We start from the raw sequence: 22755 nt of genomic DNA on the forward strand, positions 1-22755 counted from the left end.
AGGGCATAAGCGGCATGCAGCCGCTATCTATCTATCTATCTATCTAGCAACAGGAGAATACAGCAGCACACTGCTAGCACAAAGATATAGATGAAACATGAGTATATAGATAAAACATGAGTATATAGATAGAACATGAAAAGCTATACAGCTGTAATGCAATAAATGAAGATATGAAACTATGAAATTATGAGGCACTTAGCTTGCAAATTTGGCGCCAAATAGCGTGATATCTATCCATCTATTTCATATCTATCAATCTATCTCAAATCTATCTATATATCTCTCTATCTCATATCTATCTATCTCATATCTACCGTATTTATCGGGGTATACCACGCACCGGCCTATAACACGCACCCTCATTTTACCAAGCATATTTGGGTAAAAAAAGTTTTTTACCCAAATATCCTTGGTAAAATGAGGGTGCGTGTGTGTGCATGCGTATACCCCGATACACTGTTTATGACCCCGCAGAAACCCCCAGGAAAGGCAGGGGGAGAGAGGCCGTCGCTGCCCGCTTCTCTCCCCCTGCCTTTCCTGGGGTCTAGAGCCCTGCTGCCACCGCTTCTCTCCCGCTGGCTATTGGCGCTGCTTCTCTTCCCCTGGCTATCGGCGCCGGCAATAGGGCAGCGGCACCGATAGCCAGTAGTGTTGCTCGCGAATATTCGCAATTCGAATATTATTCACGAATATTGCATATTCGCGAATTCGCGAATTTCGCGAATATGGCGCTATATATTCGTAATTACGAATATTCGTTTTTTTTTTTTTTTCTTCACAGTACACATCACAGTGATCATCCCTCTCTGCTTCCAGCTTGTGTGGTGTAAAGAAGGCTGTAATACTACTGTGTCAGACTGGCGTGCGAGAATTCGCATATGCGAAAATTAGCATATGCGAATTTTCGCATATGCGAATTGTCGCGTATGCTAATTTTGTGTATGCTAATATTCACATATGATAATTTTCGCATACGCGAATTTTCGCATATGCGAAAATAAAACGAGAATATAACGAATATGCGAATATTCGCGAATATATGACGAATATTCCTCCATATATTCGCGAATATTCGCGAATTCGAATATGGCCTATGCCGCTCAACACTAATAGCTAGGGGGAGAGAACAGGCAGCGGCACCGATAGCCAGGGGGAGAGAAGGGCCGGCAGCAGGGCTCTAGACCCCAGGACAGGCAGGGGCAGAGAAGCCGGCAGCGCTGGCGGTCTCTGGACCTGCAAAGCCTCTGCAGTTCAGTTCATTGATTTAAAGCTCCCGCTTTAAATCATTGAACTGCAGCAGCTTATCGGTGTTAAACACGCAGATAGACGTTAGGCTAAAAATTTTAGCCTAAAAAGGGCGTGTTATACGCCGATAAATACGGTATCTATCTCTCTATCCATCTATCTATTAAAATATTTTAGACACTAACCTTTATTTTGCTTGCAGCTTTTCATACATTCTTCAATTGTCCAAAAATATTTAATGCTGTCACTGCAGCCGCCATAGAGGATTGATACACATTTCTTTTTTGCAGTATTATAGTAATAACTTTCTACGAATTCTGGATAATACTGACATCTATAATCTGAGACAATGAGAGATGAGATTGTTATGGGGGTAAATAGTGTAATAATAGGTTATAATACACAGAAGATCCTCCTAACATTGTAGTGTGGAAGGAACCAAAGACATCTGGGGAATAAGGCGCCGCCCTGGTGGTCACATCACATGACCTCCTGCACACTCAGCATTGTCACATGGATTCCTGGTGGATTCTGACATTGGGGGATTCATCAAAACCAATGCAACGAAATGTTGCCCAACCAATCAGATCCCTTCTTTCATTTTGCAGAGGTCTTGTTAAAGGGGTTCTCCGGTGCTTAAACATCTTATTCCCTATCCAAAGGATAGGGGATAAGATGCCTGATCGCGGGAGTCCCGCTGCTGGGGACCCCCGGGATCATGCACGCGACACCCCGTTTGTAATCAGTCCCCGGAGCGTGTCCGCTCCGGGTCTGATTACGGGCGACTACAGGGCGGGCGGCGTGTGACGTCACGCCTGCGCCGGCGTGTGACGTCACGCTCTGCCCCGCAATGCAAGCCTACGGGAGGGGGCTTGACAGCTATCTCGCCCCCTCCCGTAAGCTTGCTTTGAGGGGCGGAGCGTGACGTCACACGCCGGTGCAGGCGTGACATCACGTGCCTCCCGCCCTGTAGTCGCCGGTAATCAGTCCCGCAGCGAACACGCTCCGGGGACTGATTACAAACGGGGTGCCGCGTGCATGATCCCGGGGGTCCCCAGCGGCAGGACTCCCGCGATCAGGCATCTTATCCCCTATCCTTTGGATAGGGGATAAGATGTTTAAGCACCGGAGAACCCCTTTAAAAATGAAAGAAGCGATCTGATTGGTTTCTATGGGCAACTTTTCCTCAGCACATGTTTTTATAAATCTCCCCCATTATTTCTACATGAATTCAACCTGAAATCCAAATCCCAGTGATTGATATGGGAAATCCTCAGCACTGTTATTTTTGTTGCTGTTTTTTCTGGATTAACCTGTCAATTCATGATGCAGTTTCTTCTCTATGTGGTTTTGAAAAATGATTTCAAGCAGTTTGGACACAGATACACACCATGCAGTTTTCTATTTGTTATATGGTTCCTAAAAATCTGCTTCAAAATCTGAATCAGTGATCAGTAATTTAAAAGCATATAATAAAATCCTTCAGTTTCCATATGATATTTAGAGGTGGATTTTCTTGATAAAAACATCTCAAAGTATAATAAACTAAAAATTATTTGTGATCGTTCCTTTATTTAAAAGGAAACACACCTGATGCTACAGACACATAAATACTGCACATTGCAACCAACAATCAGCATACAGCAAAATGATAACTAAGACAATACAATCACCATACAGCCAAATGATAACTAAGACAATACAATCACCATACAGCAAAATGATAACTAAGACAATACAATCACCATACAGCCAAATGATAACTACTGAATAACATAATACAATCACCATACAGCAAAATGATAACTAAGACAATACAATCACCATACAGCAAAATGATAACTAAGACAATACAATCACCATACAGCAAAATGATAACTAAGACAATACAATCACCATTAGTGTTGAGCGGCATAGGCCATATTCGAATTCGCGAATATTTGCGAATATATGGACGAATATTCGTCATATATTCGCGAATATTCGCATATTCGTAATATTCTCATTTTATTTTCGCATACGCGAAAATTAGCATATGCAAAAATTAGCATATGCACATTTTCGCATATGCGAAAATTCGCACGCCGGTCTCACACAGTAGTATTAGAGCCTTCTTTACACCACACAAGCTGGAAGCAGAGAGGGATGATCACTGTGATGTGTACTGTGAAAAAAAAAAATTACGAATATATAGTGCTATATTCGCGAATATTCGCGAATTCGCGAATATGCGATATTCGCGAATAAAATTCGTATTGCGAATATTCGCGAGCAACACTAATCACCATACAGCCAAATGATAACTAACACAATACAATCACCATATAGCAAAATGATAATTGACTAAGACAATACAATCACCATACAGCAAAATGATAACTACTGAATAACATAATACAATCACCGTACAGCAAAATGATAACTACTGATTAAGACAATACAATCACCATATATCAAAATGATAACTAAGACAATACAATCACCATACAGCAAAATGATAACTACTGACTAAGGCTGCATTCACACTTCGTTTTTACATTACGGTTGCCGGATCCGGCTGGGGGAGGGGCAAACCGGGCTCTCCCGTACCCCAGCCGGACTTGCGCTGAACTCCATTTACTTCTCCATTTACTAATGAGCCGACCAGAGTCAAACGGTGTCTCCGGTCGGCTCATTTTTGACCCGTATGCGGTTTTGTGACCCAACCTAAAACTGTAGTATACTGCGGTTTTAGGTCCGGCCAGGAGGGGTTTGCCCCTCCCCCAGCCGAATCCGGCACCCGTAATGTAAACACAAAGTGTGAATGCAGCCTAAGACAATACAATCACCATACAGCCAAAAGATAACTACTGACTAAGACAATACAATCACATAATGTAACTATGTGAAATCATATTATACATTTCCAGATGTTTCTATTGTAGGGAATCTGTTTTGTGTCAAAATTGTCCCGTAAATATAATACAAAGTAACAGAAACATTTACATCTAATTGTTATGTCTATTTATGTATCACTATGTATCTCATGGCCGATATGCAATTGCGCTTGTCAGCTGATGGGGTTGATGTGACCTGCTAAAAAAACATTGGCTAATTGCCACAATGGCCCACATGAGTGATCCAGCAATTTACTGATTGGGGCCTTAGAATGCTCCCCTGATGATCAGCTGATCAATGATTGTCTTACTGCTGGGACACAAGATCACCTGTAAACTGTGTGGGAAACCAATAAAAAGTCTTCCCTGCAGCACCCCTGCAGGAGAAAAAAAGCATTACACAGTATTTATTAAAATCAATGGGCTGTCTGTATAAGGCATGCAAATGGGAAATACTCCAAACAACCTCTTTTTATCTTGATCCTGATTTTAAATGGTTCTCTGAGCTGGAAATTATTCAAGACTTTCTTTACACAAGGCAATGCATTTTTATTTTTATTTTTTTTGGTCAGTGGCAGATTTTTCTAAATGCAGCATGCTCTGGTTATGGAATTTTTTTTTTTAGCTAGTTAGTAGCATTTTTTTCTCCCAAAGACCAATGTAGGATAAAAAAAATAAAAAAAGACAATTGTGTGAGATTTTTTTCTTGTATTTTTCTCTTATTCTTCAGGCTAAGTTTCTACTTGTTTTTTTTTTTTTTTTTGAAAAACGCCAAGAAAAATGCTAGTTCTGCCGCATGGCGTTTTTTCGGCCAAAAAACGCTGCGGCCAGATGTTAGCTGTAAATCAATGAGAAATCGCAAAATTCTTATTCCCCTTGGCGTTTTTCACTTTGGTGTCTTTTTAATCCTTTTGGTGTTTTTTCACTCTTTTTTGTCGTTTTTCAGATCCTCAATAATCGCAGAATGTTGAGCCACTGGCGATTTTTTTGTCAAAATAGTGGCATTTTTCTCCCATAGAAGTCTATGGGAGTGAAAAAACGCCAAGAAAAACTATAGGCGGGTGTCATTCTTTTTTGGACTTTAGCCATCCAAAAAAGTGATGGAGATACCCTTTTTTAATAACATTTCATAGGGTACCATAAAAAAAAAAAAAAAAAAAGATTCAGCAGTGAAGGAAAAAATTGTATCTAACGAAATGTATCTTTTTTTTATAACAAAATTTGTATTACTTTTTAAACAGAGATCAATTTGTGTGGGCGGGCGGGGACCTAAAAATGTAGCCGGCAAGAATAAAAATGTAGTGTGAGTGTGTTTCACTTTTTTCTTTATTTAAATTTTTTTAGGTAGTACTACTACTCCCAGCATGGAACACACTGTTCCATGATTGGAGTAGTAGTACCTGTACTAATTGAAAGATCTCCGTTGCGATCCTCCTGTATAATGTATAAATGCGGCCCGGACTCTCTTCTATTGTCCCCTGCACTGATGTATATACTGTATACACATATTCATACTTCCCACAGAGAGTTGTGATTGGCCAGATGGTTCCAGCCAATCACAAATCTCTGTGGGAAATAGGAATATGTGTAAATATACGGCCGTGCAGGGGACCATAGAAGAGAGTCCGGCCGCATCTATACATTATACAGGAGGATCACAGTGGGTGTCAGTAGTGACATCTGCCGTGATCTTTCCTTAACTGCAGGTACTACTACTCCCAACATGGAGCACACTCTGCACACTCTGCTCAATGCTGGGAGCTGTAGTACCTGCATTAATAGACAGATCGCAGTGGGTGTCAGAAGTTACACTTGCTGCGATCTGTCTATTTATGCTACAGCTCCCAGCATGAAGCAGAGTGTGCTCCATGCTGGGAGTAGTAGTACTTTCAGGTAAGAACAGATCACAGTGGGTATCACTACTGACACCCGATGTGATCGTCCTGTCTATAGCAGAGATGCAGAGTAGCTGTATAGAGCGCTCGCCTCTCTGCTCTGTACTCTGGCCGGCCACTCACTCATTCATATTTCCCTCAGAGAGCGGTGATTGGCTGCAACCATCCGGCCAATTACCATGTTCTATTCACATCACTGGCCGGAGTACAGACCAGAGATGTGAGCACTGTATAGAGCCGCATCTCTGCTATATAATGGACGATCGCATCAGGTGTCAGGACTGACACCTGGGTGATATGTCTATTAGTACAGGTACTACTACTCCCATTATGGAACAGTCTGTTCCATGCTGGGAGTAGTAGTGCTACCTAAAAAATGTAAAAAAAAATAGAGAGAAAAAGTGAAACACACACACTTTATTAAACAATAATAAAAATGTTGTTATAAAACATATACATTTCGTTTAATATAATGTTTTCCATCACTGCTGCATCCTTTTTTTTTTTTTTTGGTACCCAACACATTTTGGATACCGAAAAAAAACTGCCAAGGTGCAATTTCCACACAAATGAAAATACGCGTTTTTTTTCATGCGTTTTTTTCCACCCAAAGAACGCATCACAAAAAAACAAGTAGAAACTTATCCTTAAAGGAGTACTCTTGGATATGAAAACGTATCCTCTATCCTAAGGATAGGGGATAAGTTTCAGATCGGGGGCGGTCTGACCACTGGGGGTCTGAGGGATGGTGGCGTGTTTGACCACCGCACAAAGTGGCGCATTACATGCCCCCTCAATTCAACTCTATTGGAGAGCTGGATCGATGTATTCAGCAATCTCTGGCTCTCCCATAATGCTGCATTTAGGGGGCGTGTTGGCTGCTACTTCGTGCAGTGGTCGAACATGCCCACTTCCCTCAGACTGCCGGAGGCTCTGTACGGAAGATCATGGGGGGTCCTAGTGGTTGGACCCCACCGCAATCTTAAAATTATCCCCTATTCTTAGGATAGGGGATAAGTTTTCATATCCCAGAGTACTCCTTTAATAAAATCTTTAAATTACATGACTTATGATGAGCTTTTAAAAAAAAAAAAATACACTAATACACAGTATGTGGCATTTTTCAAAAAGTATATCTTAAGGAAGTCTAAGTACAATGTAGAGGAAGTCTCTAGGTAAAAAAAGGTATAAAACTAAAAGAGAATGAAGAGTAACTGCTTTAGCAGCACCAACCTGACACTGGTTTATTTTTTTTTATTTTTTATTTAAGAGCCGAGGAACCTGCTTTCGAATCACCCAAAGTGCAAGAAAAAGTGCAAACGTGTTACACTAAAAAAACGTGCCCAGAGGATGCGGTCTATCGCAAGCCCTTCTCCAAAAGGAGAGAGGCCCCCCAACAAACCTTACCCTTCACCTCCGGACCAAAAGGTACCTGCGAGGTTCCAGGTTCGATGTCCCTTTTCGCCGAAGCTACTAAGGGACCACAAATGCTTCCGGCATCCCCTTTGGCGTTAGCCAAGGTATCTGCTCGCAGAGCCGATAATGGTCGGTACCCTGCCGAAGTAGGAGTACCCAGGGTGTTTGCAGGGAGGTGCGGAACCTAATGGCCACACACACCTCCCCTAGACCACCAGGAGGGACACCCAGAAGGGCTACCGCATCCTGACAAATGCTGTGGACACGCAAAAAGTGTCACAGTGAGACAAAAAGAAATAAATAAGTGAATGTGTGCAGGTATACTGGCCGGACATCCAGCCGGATCTATAAAAAATCCTCTGATCCTAGCCAGAAGGCCAGGAATCAAGAGGTGAGTGCAACAAGGGGAAGAGATCAAGGTGCCCGTGCTTCCACTCAGTGAGCCAATACTCCTATTGAGTTTCGGCACCTCGGGGTCACTACTCCCCGAAGCGCAAAAGTACCTTGGCTCTAGACCCTCTCAACCTCATGGCGAGACTCGGAAGAAGCAGGTCACATCGGGGCAGCCGTTGGGCTGATTCCTCAGAACCAGCCCTGAAATGCCCTGGTACACCTACTCCTTACCATGCAGCCCCCATCCCCACCATCTCCACACTGGCGTCGCCTGCCATCGGCATGGAACTGATAAGAATAGATACTACACTTGATCTTAGCCAAAAGGCCGAGAAGAGAGCCTGACACTGGTTTAGAAGACAAGTAAGGTACAAACCTGGAGCAGCTTGTGATAGGAGAAGGACGGCTGCGAGGAAGAGCAGGACAGCAGAAGTCTTCATAGCTGGAGGAGATGTTTAGGGCAGATGAAGGAGACGTCTACAAGATGGAGGATGAGGATTCTTCTGTAAACCTGGGGAATGTGACGACTTTTATATCAATGAAGTGAATGTCGTTCCCACTACACTCCCAGAACAACAACCCTGATGGTCACACAATGGAGCACGAGACCCGGATTCTTACCTGGTGCAATCCTGGTCCCAAGTATTGGAAATATTCCAGGACTTAGTACAAAAGGAACTGATTAACCCATCGGCACAGACAAAGCAGAAGGCATGTGAGTGAAAAAACTTAACCCTTAAAGGGGTACTCCACTGGAAAAAAAAAATATTTTTATCAACTGATGCCAAAAAGTTAAACAGATTTGTAAATTACTTCTATTTAAAAATCTTAACCCTTCCAGTACCTATCAGCTGCTGTATGCTCCAGAGGAAGTTTTTTTCTTTTTGAATTTCCTTTCTGTCTGACCACAGTGGTCTCTGCTGACACCTCTGTCCATTTTAGGAACTGTTCACAGCAGGATAGGTTTGCTATGGAGATTTTCTCCTACTCTGGAAAGTTCCTGACATGGACAGAGATGTCAACAGAGAGCACTGTGGTCAGACAAAAAGATTCAAAAAGAAAATAACTTCCTGTGGAGCATACAGCAGCTCATAAGTACTAGAAGGATTAAGATTTTTAAATAGAAGTAATATACACATCTGTATAACTTTCTGGCACCAGTTGATTTAAAAATAAATAAATAAATATCTAAATTAAAAAAAAAGATTTTCCAGTGGAGTAGCCCTTTAATTATATACCCGCCATTTTATTCATTAAGTTCGTAATTTCACATACACCTTTTACTTTTTATTTCTTATCATGAGTCATTTTGTCACACTTTTGTATGGATTGCTAATAATATACAGTGGGGAGAACAAGTATTTGATACGCTGCCGATTTAGCAGGTTTTCCTACTTACAAAGCATGTAGAGGTCTGTCATTTTTATCATATTTACTCTTCAACTGTGAGAGACGGAATCTAAAACAAAAATCCAGAAAATCACATTGTATGATTTAAAAAATAATAATTAGCATTTTATTGCATGACATAAGTCGTTGGTTTACAACTAGGGTGCCTCCAGCTGTTGCAGGAGCAGGCCCAGACAGCCAACAGCAAATCCTCAACTCACAGAGAGTCATCCTCTATCATACAGAAGAGGAAAAAAAACCTCTACAGCGGTGTTTCTCAACCAGTGTGTCTCCAGCTGTTGCAAAACTACAACTCCCAGCATGCCCGGACAGCCTTTGGCTGTCCGGGCATGCTGGGTGTTGTAGTTTGGCAATAGCTGGAGGCACCTTAGTTGGGAAACACGGACAAAAGTATTTGATACATCAGAAAAGCATAACTTCACATCATAGGCGTGCGCACGGGGTGTGCCGGGTGTGCCTGGGCACACCCTAATCAAGCCCAGGCTCCTGTCAAATTTGGGATATCCAGGGAGCGTAGGAATCGGGGGGGGACACATCCCCCCAGAAAATCATGCAGGGGGACAGATCATGGGGTAATCCTCCCCTGTTCTGCCCGCAGACTTTGCTGTATTATATGCTCCCTTGGTCTATTTAACCCAGGGAGGCATTTATAGCTGGTCACTCACAGCCGGAGCTTCTGAACTGCGCGCGCACACAGGTCAGAGAAGGCCGTGACCTCTTCCCAGACGCAGGCGCTGATGACGTCAATCATCGGCGCCTGCACTGTGGAGAAGAGAGAACGCGGCATGGCTCTTAAGGAGATCGCTGCGGGGGACTAGGTGAGTTTTTTTTGTTATTTTCTTTGGTACTTTGGGATGGGGAATCGTGTGGGGTGGTGACCCTGTGGGGTGGTGACCCGGTGGGGGGCTTTTAGTCACAATGCACAGTGTTACTTCACACTTACTCTACTGCAGTTTTTCCCAACCAGGGTGCCTCCAGATGTTGCAAAACTACAACTCCCAGCATGCCTGAACAGCCTTTGGCTGTCCAGGCATGCTGGGAGTTGTAGTTTTGCAACACCTGGAGGCACCCTGGTTGGGAAACACTGCTCTACTGGACCCTTTTCACACAGACACGCTATTATGCAGTTACTTCTATGAATTTTTATTACTGCTCTTTATTTTGCAGTCCAATTATATGTGAGTTAATGTCCTTAGTATGTTTAGCTCACAAATAGAGCAACTGATGGAGTGCACTTCATACAATCATAGATGCAGAGCCTCTAGTGCAGTGGTCTCCAACCTGCGGACCTTCAGATGTTGCAAAACTACAACTCCTAGCATGCCCGGACAGCCAACGGCTGTCAGGGCATGCTGGGAGTTGTAGTTTTGCAACACCTGGAGGTCCGTAGGTTGAAGACCACTGCTCTAGTGTTATTCAAAGTGCATATATAATTAGGTGTTACTATTTTTTTTTTGTGTAAACTGCACATTCATAAACATAAGATGCATAACTTTGCCTCGATGTCAGGACCCTTCTTGTATAATTGCACAAAGTCCTGTGTATTACATCGGGTCCCTATATTAGCACTAGACATGTGCAATTCGGTTCGGCACGAATGTCTAAATTAACGAATTTTACCGTTTTCGTGCATTCGGACCGATCCGAATGCACGAAAACATATTTTGAACATTCCCGAATAGCCACGATAATACGAATAGCAAAGTAACGAATACATTCGTTATTTCCCGACAATAATGCTGTAAATAACGAATGCATTCGTTATCCGTAAACGAACGAATATAGTTTGATTTTTCGCATACATTTGGTATTCGGGTACATTCGGTAAATCTTTTTATTCTTTTTTTGGACTTTAGCGATCCTAAAAAATTATGGAGATACCTTTTTTATAAAAATTTCGTAGGGTATCATAAAAAAATCATAATAAAAAAGATACAGTGGTGATGGAAAAAATTGTATCTAATGAAATGTATCATTTTTATTATGAAATGTTTATTAGTGTTGCTCACGAATATTCGCAATTCGAATATTATTCGCGAATATCGCATATTCGCGAATTCGCGAATTTCGCGAATATAGCGCTATATATTCGTAATTACGAATATTCGTTTTTTTTTTTATTTTATTTTATTTTTTTTCACAGTACACATCACAGTGATCACCCCTCTCTGCTTCCAGCTTGTGTGGTGTAAAGAAGGCTCTAATACTACTGTGTGAGACTGGCGTGCGAAAATTTGCATATGTGAAAATTAGCATATGCTAATTTTCACATATGCGAATTGTCGCGTATGTTAATTTTGTATATGCTAATATTCACATATGTTGATTTTCGCATACGCGAAGTTTCGCATATGCGAAAATAAAACGAGAACATAACGAATATGCGAATATTCGCGAATATATGACGAATATTCGTCCATATATTCGCGAATATTCGCGAATTCGAATATGGCCTATGCCGCTCAACACTACTAATATAGGGACCCCATGTAATACACAGGACTTTGTGCAATTATACAAGAAGGGTTTGTGCAGTTTACACAAAATGTGAAACAGTAACACCTAATTATATGTGCACTTTGAATAACACTAGAGGCTCTGCATCTATGATTGTATGAAGTGACTCTATCAGTTGTTCTATTTGTGAACTAAACATACAAAGTGTGAAGTGACACTGTGTATTGTGATCTGACTTTGCCCACATGCTATCTACCTAGCTATCAACTACCAATCCACCTAGCTACCAACTGACCTAGCTAGCTAAAAACCAACCTACATACCTTATAGGCACTGATTTGAATAGGGACCTTCCATATGATAAAATATACCTTTTATTAAGTTCCATTTAACCCCTTAACGATGAAGGACGTAAATGTACGTCCTGATGACGTGATACTTGACGCACCAGGACGTACATTTACGTCCTAAGCATAACCACGGGCATCGGAGCGATGCCCGGATCATGTGCGGCAGGTCCCGGCTGTTGATCGCAGCCAGGGACCCGCCGGTAATGGCGGACATATCCGCGTGCGGCGTGAGTTTGTGCTTTAGGGTGCACACCCTAATGCAATAGGCTGCTCACGCCTATGTATCTATCTATCTATCTATCTATCTATCTAATTCATATCTCTCTATCTATCCATCTCATATCTATCTATCTCATATCTCTCTATCTATCTTATATCTATCTATCTCTATATCTCATATCTATATATATATATATATCTATCTCATATCTATCTATCTCATATCTCTCTATCTATCTTCTATCTATCTATCTTTTTTTATATAACTGTTTTTTTATTAAATAATTTTTCTTTAAAACAGATATTTGAGAATAAGAAAATAAAAGTACATAGTTACATAGTTAGTATGGTTGAAAAAAGACATATGTCCATCAAGTCCAACCAGGGGATTGAAGGGAAGGATGTAAGGGGATAAGGGAAAGGGATGTAGTTTTATAATTCTGCATAAGCATTAATGTTATTTTGTTCCAGGAATGTATCTAACCCTGTTTTAAAGCTGTTAATTGTTCCTGCTGTGACCAGTTCCTGAGTTAGACCGTTCCATAAATTCACAGTCCTCACGGTAAAGAAGGCGTGCCGCCCCTTTAGACTAAACCTTTTCTTCTCCAGACGGAGGGAGTGCCCCCTCGTCCTTTGGGGGGGTTTAACCTGGAACAGTTTTTCTCCATATTTTTTGTATGGGCCATTTATATACTTATATACGTTTATCATATCCCCCCTTAAACGTCTCTTCTCAAGACTAAACAATTGTAACTCCTTTAATCGCTCCTCATAGCTAAGATGTTCCATGCCCCATATTAGTTTAGTCGCGCGTCTCTGCACCCTTTCCAACTCCGCAGTGTCCCTTTTATGAACAGGCGACCAAAACTGAACAGCATATTCCAGGTGAGGCCGTACCAATGCTTTATAAAACATAGAATAATAAACAGAGTCATTACATATTAAAAAGACCAGATTACAATATGATAACTTAGATCCGGCTGTAAAGATGTTGTAAAGTCCAGATTATTTCAGGTCGGCTCTGTGAGTATCCGGGGAAGACCCCACATAAGAGACATGAAGCTTAGATAAAAGCCGTTATCTAACAGATAATAAAGAATGAAGCGAGGATAATATGAAGTGCTATTAGAGGATACTAATAATATCTCTTGATGGCGGATCCATTACAGCTCAGCTTATGGTCAATAATCCAGGCAATATACAATGAAGAAGATGTAAAATAATGTAAAATAAATAAAATAAAAAACAGGAGGTAAAAAGTTTGTAAGAGGTAGAAAGTTATATAGAGAAAAGGACAGGTAAGTATGGAAGATATAGATAAAGGGACGGATAAGTAGGGAAGATAAAGAGAATAGAGAAGTATCCGCTCGGCTCCAGCTCCTCGGGGTCCGTCCACCGCCTCAGACCACTCTCAGGGACTCCACATATTCATCCCACCGGCGCCACAAAGTATCTAAAGCATCCAGTCTGTTTTCCACCATGGCGGACATATTTTCCATTCTCCGTATATCTGCGATTTTATCTAGTAGTATCTGGAATCAGTTTTCCTCCACCACTGAGCCACAAGACACTTGGCCGCAGTGAGTATATGTAAGAAGAGTTTAGACTGAATGGTAGTGATTCTGCTGGGGGGGATGTTCAGAAGATATGTCTCCGCTGACAGTGGGATGTGGGACCCTATAACCCTCCTAACTAGTGATTGCACCTCCAGTCAAAAGTGTCTTAGAAGTGGGCAGTCCCAAAATATGTGTGGTATAGAACCAACATCTCTATTACACCTCCAACAAGAGGATGAAAGCTGCAGGAAGAGGCGGTGCAGCAGCTCAGGCATGTGATACCAATGTAGTAAGATTTTGTACTGGTTCTCTTTGTGTGTGATACAAGTCGAGGACTTAGCTGCCCGTGACCATATGACCTGCCATTGTGCAAAGGTGAGGGATTTCCCTAAATAAGATTCCCACTTGGTCATATATTGGTGTCGTAGTTGGGACGTGTCCTCTGGAGATATTAGGATATCATAAATTCTTGAGATCAAGCCTCTAGTGGAGGTGTCTCGTTTACAGATAGATTCAAAGGGTGTTGGAGGTGGGAAGGAGGGATGGGATGGGTGAATCCCTAAATGTTCCTGAATGGTGTGGAAGTGGGACAGGGACTCTCTTAAGTGAAATTTGTCACTAATAGATTGTGGGGTTAGAAGCTTTCGAGTAATGGGATCAACCAAGTCGGCTAAATAAAATATCTTGGCTGTGATCCAAGGAGAGACAGTCCTGATGTCATCACTATCTGGAATACTAGGTGCACCGCCAAATAATATTTATATATATCAGGCATGGCCAGGCCTCCAAACTGTTTTTTTAGCAGATAGGACCGCCGCCGAGAACCTATGTCTCCCACCCCTCCATATGAATTTAAGCAACATAGTTTGGAACTTTTTAATGGCAGTTTTGGGAATGGGGACAGGCAAAGTTTCCACAAGATACAGGAATTTTGGTAGAATAGACATTTTTACAGCTGCTATTCTTCCCAACAGGGAGAGTGATATTGGGGCCCATTTGTCTAACAATGTTTGTATATTTTGGAAGAGACGAGGGAAGTTCTGCTTATATAGAGAAGAGTATGTGGGTGTAAGACGGACTCCTAGGTAACCCAAGGACGTATCCTGCCATTTATAGGCAAATGACTGTTTCAGATTTAAGAGATCAGTTGGGGGCATATTAATTGGGAGGGCTTCTGTTTTTGAAGTATTGATCTTGTAACCCGACAAATGCCCGTAATCAGTTAATGCCGCCTGGAGATTGGGTAAGGATATTAAGGGGTTACGAATGGTCAAAAGGACATCATCCGCAAATAGCGAGATTTTGAATTCCCTATTTTTAACCATTAAACCTTCTATATCAGGACAATTCCGAATGGAGGCTCCTAATGGCTCTATACTGAGCACAAATAGGAGCAGTGAGAGGGGGCGCACCCCTGATGTGTGCCATTATAAATTTGGAATCTAGAAGAAGTGGCATATGGTAATTTGATCAGAGCAGAAGGTGTGGTGTATAATTGGGAGACAGCAGTAAGGAAGGGACCATTTATACCATAATTCTGAAGCGTGGACAGCAGGAAAGGCCAGCTAAGCCGGTCAAAGGCTTTCTCTCCATCCAGGCTCAAAAGAAGGCCCGAAGACTTTGTCTTATTTAATATGTCAATGAGGTCAATGGCTCTCCTAGTGTTGTCCCCCGCCTGACGATGAATGACAAAGCCAACTTGGTCTTTGTTCACAAGGCCAGGTACCATGTTGCTCAGTCTGTCCGCCAGAATTTTAGTGAATAGTTTGAGGTCCGAATTTTGTAAAGATATGGATCTAGAACTTGCGCATTCTGATGGGTCTTTCCCAGGTGTAGGGATCACAGTGATATGAGAAGCTAGCATCATGTGGGGGATAGGTGTACCCTGAAGAAAATATTTAAACAGTGTTAATAGATGGGGGGCCAAGATATCTGAGAAGGTTTTGTAATATAAGTAGGATAGTCCATCAGGACCCGGCGATTTACCATTAGGTAGGGCTTTAATGGTATCAATTAGTGTTGCTCGCGAATATTCGCAATTCGAATATTATTCGCGAATATCGCATATTCGCGAATTCGCGAATTTCGTGAATATAGCGCTAAATATTCGTAATTACGAATATTCTTTTTTTTTTTTTTTTTTTTTTTCTCTTCACAGTACACATCACAGTGATCACCCCTCTCTGCTTCCAGCTTGTGTGGTGTAAAGAAGGCTGTAATACTACTGTGTGGCGTGCGGAAATTCGCATATGCGAAAATTAGCATATGCTAATTTTCGCATATGCGAATTTCCACATATGCTAATTTTCACATGCGCGTATTTTCGCATACGCGAAAATAAAACGAGAATATAACGAATATGCGAATATTCGCGAATATATGACGAATATTCGTCCATATATTCGCGAATATTCGCGAATTCGAATATGGCCTATGCCGCTCAACACTAGTATCAATTAATTCTTCCATAGAAATTGGAGAGTTTAATTAAGCTCGTTGGATGTAATTTTTGGTAACCCACATTTTCCCAAGTAGTCTTTAATTGTTTTGTCCCTCTGGGTTTTGTTTGAGGGTAAAAAAGAGGGGAGGTGATATAACTGAGAATAATACTCTCTGAATATATCAGCCATACGTTCAGGGTCATAGGCTATATGGCCGTTTGTGTCCTTAATGGCTTGCGGAGTTGTGTGTGAGGCTAGAGAGTTCAGTTGCGCTTCCAAAAGAGTGTGTGATTTGTTAGCTCGGGCGTAATATTTGTGTTTCGTATAGACGAGAAGCTTTTCTACTTTCCCCACCGCCAGGTCCTTTAGGACATTACGGGTCTGGACTATTTGTCTTAGGATATTAGTTGAAGGCCTATGGGCCATTCTATCCTCTAAAGCTTTAAGTTTACTCTCTAAATCTTTGGTCTTTCCCATGGCGTCTTTTTTAAGTCAAGAAGCCAAAGAAATTCAATGGCCTCTAAAAACAGTCTTATGTGCTTCCCATACTGTAGAAAAGCTATCGACACTGCCCAAATTTTGCTCAAAGTATGACCTCAAACATGTTTCCAAATTCATCCAATGGACCTCTTGTTTAAGCAGAGTTTCGTTAAGTCGCCAGTGGCAAACCTTACGTGGTGTAAAAGCCGGTTTGAGGTCCAATGTTACAGGAGCGTGGTCAGACCACGTAATAGGATGAATTGTCACACTGCCTGCTAGTCTAAGGCCAAGGAGATTTCCTATAAACATGTCTATCCTTGAGTGGGTGGTATGTGGTGTTGAGTAAAAAGTGTACTCCCTACTATTTTGGTTAAGAACCCTCCATAGGTCAAATAGATGATGGCGCCTAACCAGTTTCCTAAGAAAAGAGGATAAGCGGGTTATAACAGGAGATGGATTTGGGTGTGAAAGGGAGTGTCTGTCCATAGTTGTGGAAAATGGTAAGTTAAAATCCCCTCCTATCAGCAGAGTGGCTGGGGCAGTTTTGGCAATTTTGCCAAAACTCTAGTGAGAAATGGAATTTGTGATGTGCTTGGTGCATATAAGTTACATAGGACTATGGGTATATTGTAGAGCTTTCCTGAAATTATTATATATCTCCCACCTGGGTCTAGGAAGGTATCAAGAATGGCTACACCCCCTCTTTTCTTATCGTTTCACAGGTGTGTTGAGTCCCTTTACATTCAGGGTCATTAGACGCATCATGATGACATGTAGGGGTTAAATGTATGTATGTAGAGTAACACATACCGTATGGTGTCTTGTCTTGTCTGTAAGGACTCATGAGCAGAGATGCTTCTAGGATGGCTGGGATCAGTCAGGTCTATCTATCTATCTCTATATCTCATATCTCTCATATCTATCTATCTATCTATCTCATATCTATCTATCTATCTCATATCTATCTATTTCATATCTATCTATCTCATATCTATCTATCTCATATCTATCTATCTATCTCATATCTCCATATCTATCTATCTATCTATCCATCTATCTCATATCTATCTATCTATCTCATATCTCCATATCTATCTATCTATCTATCTATCTATCTATCTATCCATCTATCTCATATCTATCTATCTATCTCATATCTATCTCATATCTATCCATCTATCTATCTATCTATCTATCTCATACCTATCTATCTATCTATCTATCTATCTCATATCTCTCATATCTATCTATCTATCTCATATCTATCTCATATCGCTCATATTTATTTATCTATCTATCTATAGTTACTCCAAAAGAGTCGCAGCACACCCAAACAGCATAAAGTGCAAAAAACTGAGCTTTATTGTCCCATGTAGTACAACATTTCTATGGTATTACACCATGCTTGATAAAGATGGTGTGATACCATAGAAATGTCGTACTACATGGGACAATAAAGCTCAGTTTTTTGCACCTTATGATGTTTGGGTGTGCTGCGACTCTTTTGGAGTAACTATCGATGGACACGGTCTGCGACTGGGACCACAGTCATTGCTTGCACCCCTATCTACTCTTTGTGACCTTTGTGGATATTTCCTATCTATCTATCTATTTCATATGTCATATATCTCATATATTATCTATCTATTTCTATATCTCATATCTATCTATATCATATCTATCTCATATCCATCTATCTCATATCTATCTTTCTATCTATCTCATATCTATCTATCTCATATCTATCTATCTCATATATCTATATATCTATTTATCTCATATCTATCTATATCTCATATCCCTCTATCTATCTATCATCCATACTATTGTAAGGTTTTTTGTTAAGGGGTTACCAACTTTAAGCAATCTCTTTTTATAACAATGCTCCTCTCATGATCAGCTGATCACAGATTGTCTTACTACTGGGACACACAAGATCATGTGTAAACTGTGTGGGAAACAAATAGCAAGTATTTATTTCCCCTGCAGCACCCCCGCAGGAGAAATAAAGCATTACACAGTTTCCATGAAAATTAATGGGCTGTCTGCGTAATGTATACAAACAAGAAATTGGTAAGAAATGCTCTTGGTTCTAAAAGGGGCCATCCTCTACATTTTAACTCTCTACAATTCTATAAAATATCTTAAATGAGTTTTGTAAATCACAAACCTCTTTAAAGGAGTTATCCAGTATTTGAGAAACAGAGATTTTTTTTTTCCAAGAAGAGCACCATCCATGTACACAGGTTCTATGTGGTATTACAACTTGGCTCCATTCACTTAACCTCTTAAGGACGCAGGGCGTATGGATACGCCCTGCATTCTGAGTCCTTAAGGACGCAGGGCGTATCCATACGCCCGTGGGAATTCCGGTCCCCACCGCTAGCCGGTTGGGGACCGGAGCCGGATGCCTGCTGAAATCATTCAGCAGGCACCCTGGCACATCGCCCAGGGGGGTCCTGAGACCCCCCCCCCATGTCGGCGATCGGAGAAAATCGCATGTCAATTCAGACATGCGATTTTCTCCAATTCCGGGCTGATCGGGTCTCTGGTGACCCGATCACCCGGAAAATAGGGCTGATCAGAGTTGTCAGCAACAACCCCGATCAGCCTAAAGGATAGGAGTGAGGTCGCAAAGCTGCGATCTACTCCTATCCCCTGTCATTACTCAGAACGGAGTTCTGACCAATGGCAGCGCAGGACAGGGGGCAACCCCTCGTTCTGCCCGCCCCATGGCAACCCCTCGTTCTGCCCGCCCCTGGATGTCGAGGGGCTCTGGGAAGAAGATGTAGGCCGTACCTGCAGGAGAAGATGCCTGGGGACCTGGGATCTTCGCTGGAGCCTGCAGGATCCTGATCAGGTAGGGAATCAACAGTGTGGGGGGGGGGGGGGCGGAATTGAAAGTGAAAGTAAATCGATCTTTACTGTGGCAACCACTGGTGGGGGCAAACTGCAACTCCCAGCATGCCCAGAGAGCCAAAGGCTGTCTGGGCATGCTGGGGTTGTAGTTTTGCAACATCTGGAGGGTCACAGTTTGGAGACCACTGTTACAGTGGTGCCCAAACAGTAGCCCTCCAGATGTTGCCAAACTACAACTCTCAGCATGCCTCGACTGCCCAGGCATGCTGGGAGTTGTAGTTCTGTAACATCTGTCCCTTCAGATTTAGCAATTTTCATGACATTTTTGAAAATTGCTGCTCTACTTTGAAGCCCTCTAATTTTTTCAAAAAGCAAAAGTATGTCCATTTTATGATGCCAACATAAAGTGGACATATATATGGACATTTATCAATGGGTTTAGTCAGGTTTTCTTTACTATAATTGTCGCAAAATTGTCGCAACTGCGACTACACGATTTTTCGTGCGACATTTTGACTGGAAAGCGAGAAAAGCAAGTTTTCCTAAAATTTACTGTGTAGTAATAATTTTAAAATGGACTACGGGTAGTCAAATATTTATTAACTGCGACAGTCGCAACTGCGCAAAAAAAAGTCGCAACAGGGTTAAAAATTGACTAAATTTACTCCAGCTCAAACATGGAGCAGAAAAAGCTACTACCAAAGTAAAAAAGGAAAAATTGCTTACGTGAAAGAAAATTATCAACAGGCTGAAACCAGTTGATAAATAAGTCACACATAAGCAAAAAAAATGTAAGGAAAAAATTACTAAAAAAAAGAATACATAAGCAAACATTGATAAATGTCCCTCATTGTGTTTGTGAAGAAAAATAAAATTTATTTGGAATATCCATTTTCCTTACAAGCAGAGAGCTTCAAAGTTAGAAAAATGCAAAATTTTCCAAATTTTCATGAAATTTTGGGATTTTTCACCAAAAAAGGATTCAATTAACGCCGAAAATTTACCACCAAAATAAAGTAGAATATGTCACGAAAAAACAATCTCAGAATCAGAATATTCGGTTAAATCGTTTTTGCGTTATTAATTTGTAAAGTGACGGTGGTCAGAATTGCGAAAAAGGGCTCAGTCCTTAAGGTGAAAAAGGGCTGCGTCCTTAAGGGGTTAAATGGAACTGAACTGCAATACGCACTCAACCTGAGGACAAGTGGCGCTGTGTTTGGATAACATAAGCTCTGTTTTTCTAATCTTGGATAGCCCCTTTAAGTACAATGTACACCTAAGTACAGTATGTTGTTGTGTATGTTATATACAAAATAGACAAAAAATGCAAGATAATAAAGTGTTAATGGCTTTACACCATCCGCCTGGCATGTGCATTGGAATAGGAGTAAGGTACAAACCTTTAGCAGCTTCTGACAGGAGGAAGAGGCCGGCTGTGAGGACAACCAAGAAAACAACAGCAGAAGTCTTCATATCTGGTGGTGATGTCAAGATGGGTCAAAGAGACGTCTACAAGATGAAGGAGGAGGATTCTTCTGTAATCCTGGCTGAATGTGAAGACTTATAGTTGTGGAGTGAAAGGAATTCCTATGAGGTGACGGTGCTGATGATCACACGACAGAACCTGAGACACAGGATGGATGTGTTCCAGGCACTTTTTGCTCTGATGTTTATTATATAAGGTTGTTTACCACCAGGGGCGAACTGACAACACTCAGGTCCCCCGGACCAAAAAAGTAAGAGCCTCATGCAATGCTCTACTGCTGGTCACACTTCTGCCCCTATTCTACCCAAATCCCTCCACCAGCCCTACACACAAAATAAACTACATTTTATATAAGAAACACTTTAAGGGAGTTTAAATAATTTCCCCTGACTAACAATACCAGTATACAAGGAGTAAATATATACCACCACCCAATAACTGGATAATACCGCCATACTGTATTGAATAAAACCACTATACACAGACCAGTATACTATACAGGATCTGTATACAATGTAAGTGATTATATGCAGGACCTTATGGCGGTAGATATCAGTTGTACACAGGATCTGTATACCATGTAAGTAATTATATACAGGACCATATGGCGGTAGATATCAGCTGTACACAGAATCTGTGCACCATGTAAGTGATTACAGTTACATCTAGAGACTCGCCAGTACATCTCTTCTGATCAGCGGCTTCCTCTTTCCTTTTCTTCTCCGTCCAGATCAGGCCACCATGTCGAACACTTAACATCTGCAGGACAAACATGTTAGACTCTGCATTTTTCCCGTGCCCCCTCCCCCCCTTCTCTACACAATCTTTCCATCTATAAGCCCCTAAAGCCCTCCTTGGTGTCCTGCACAGAAAAAGTATGTAGATCGAGGTAGCTTCAGGAGTGAACGCCGGCTCAGCTGGGTGCAGGAACAACTAACAGTGCAGCCAAAGGTGGAGATTAGAGATGAGCGAACTTTTGAAAAATTCTATTCGGCCGATTCGCCGAATCTTCCAAAAAAGTTTGTTTTGATCCGAATTTTTTTGCGGTGAATCTATGTTAAAAAGGCTATTTCTAGCCTACAGACAGCCTCAATAGGGGTATAGAACACTTTGCTGTGTTCTAAAACGCATATGGAGTGTGCTGGGGTAGTGAAATAATACTGTTATTCAGAATAACATGCAGATTACCGGCATCGCTTTTAGAATCACTGCCGCACAGCACAATGACAGAGCCTGGTGGTGGCATCAGTGTCAGGAGACCATATAGTGACTGAATGACACAGCGTGGAGGGGTTGGCGGCAAGAGGACACCATATAGTGGCTGAATGACACAGTTTGGATGAGGCTGAAGCATGAGGACACCATAAAGTGGCTGAATGGCACAGTGTGGAGGTGTTGGCAGCATGAGGACCCCATATAGTGACTGAATGACATAGCGTGGAGGGGTTGGCAGCATGAGGACACCATATGGTGGCTGAATGGCACAGCGTGGAGGTGTTGGCAGCATGAGGACACCATATGGTGGCTGAATGGCACAGCGTGGAGGTGTTGGCAGCATGAGAACACCATATGGTGGCTGAATGGCCCAGCGTGGAGGTGTTGGCAGCATGAGGATACCATATAGTGGCTGAATGGCACAGCGTGGAGGTGTTGGCAGCATGAGGATACC

General features: G+C 41.8%; 1 long non-coding RNA gene and 1 pseudogene across 1 annotated transcript; both read right to left on the minus strand.

Moving 5' to 3' along the window:
• Positions 1 to 8060: 8060 nt before the first annotated feature.
• On the minus strand, positions 8061 to 8168 carry LOC130274690 (U2 spliceosomal RNA; annotated as a pseudogene).
• Positions 8169 to 8281: 113 nt separating this feature from the next.
• On the minus strand, positions 8282 to 21061 carry LOC130272953 (uncharacterized). The gene is made up of 3 exons (XR_008843801.1): positions 21001 to 21061; positions 9228 to 9287; positions 8282 to 8339 (listed from the first exon to the last, which is right to left on the minus strand). It is a non-coding gene; the product is annotated as an uncharacterized LOC130272953 (long non-coding RNA).
• Positions 21062 to 22755: the final 1694 nt, after the last annotated feature.

Source organism: Hyla sarda, chromosome 5 (assembly GCF_029499605.1).
Source record: "Hyla sarda isolate aHylSar1 chromosome 5, aHylSar1.hap1, whole genome shotgun sequence".
Lineage (NCBI taxonomy): Eukaryota > Metazoa > Chordata > Amphibia > Anura > Hylidae > Hyla > Hyla sarda.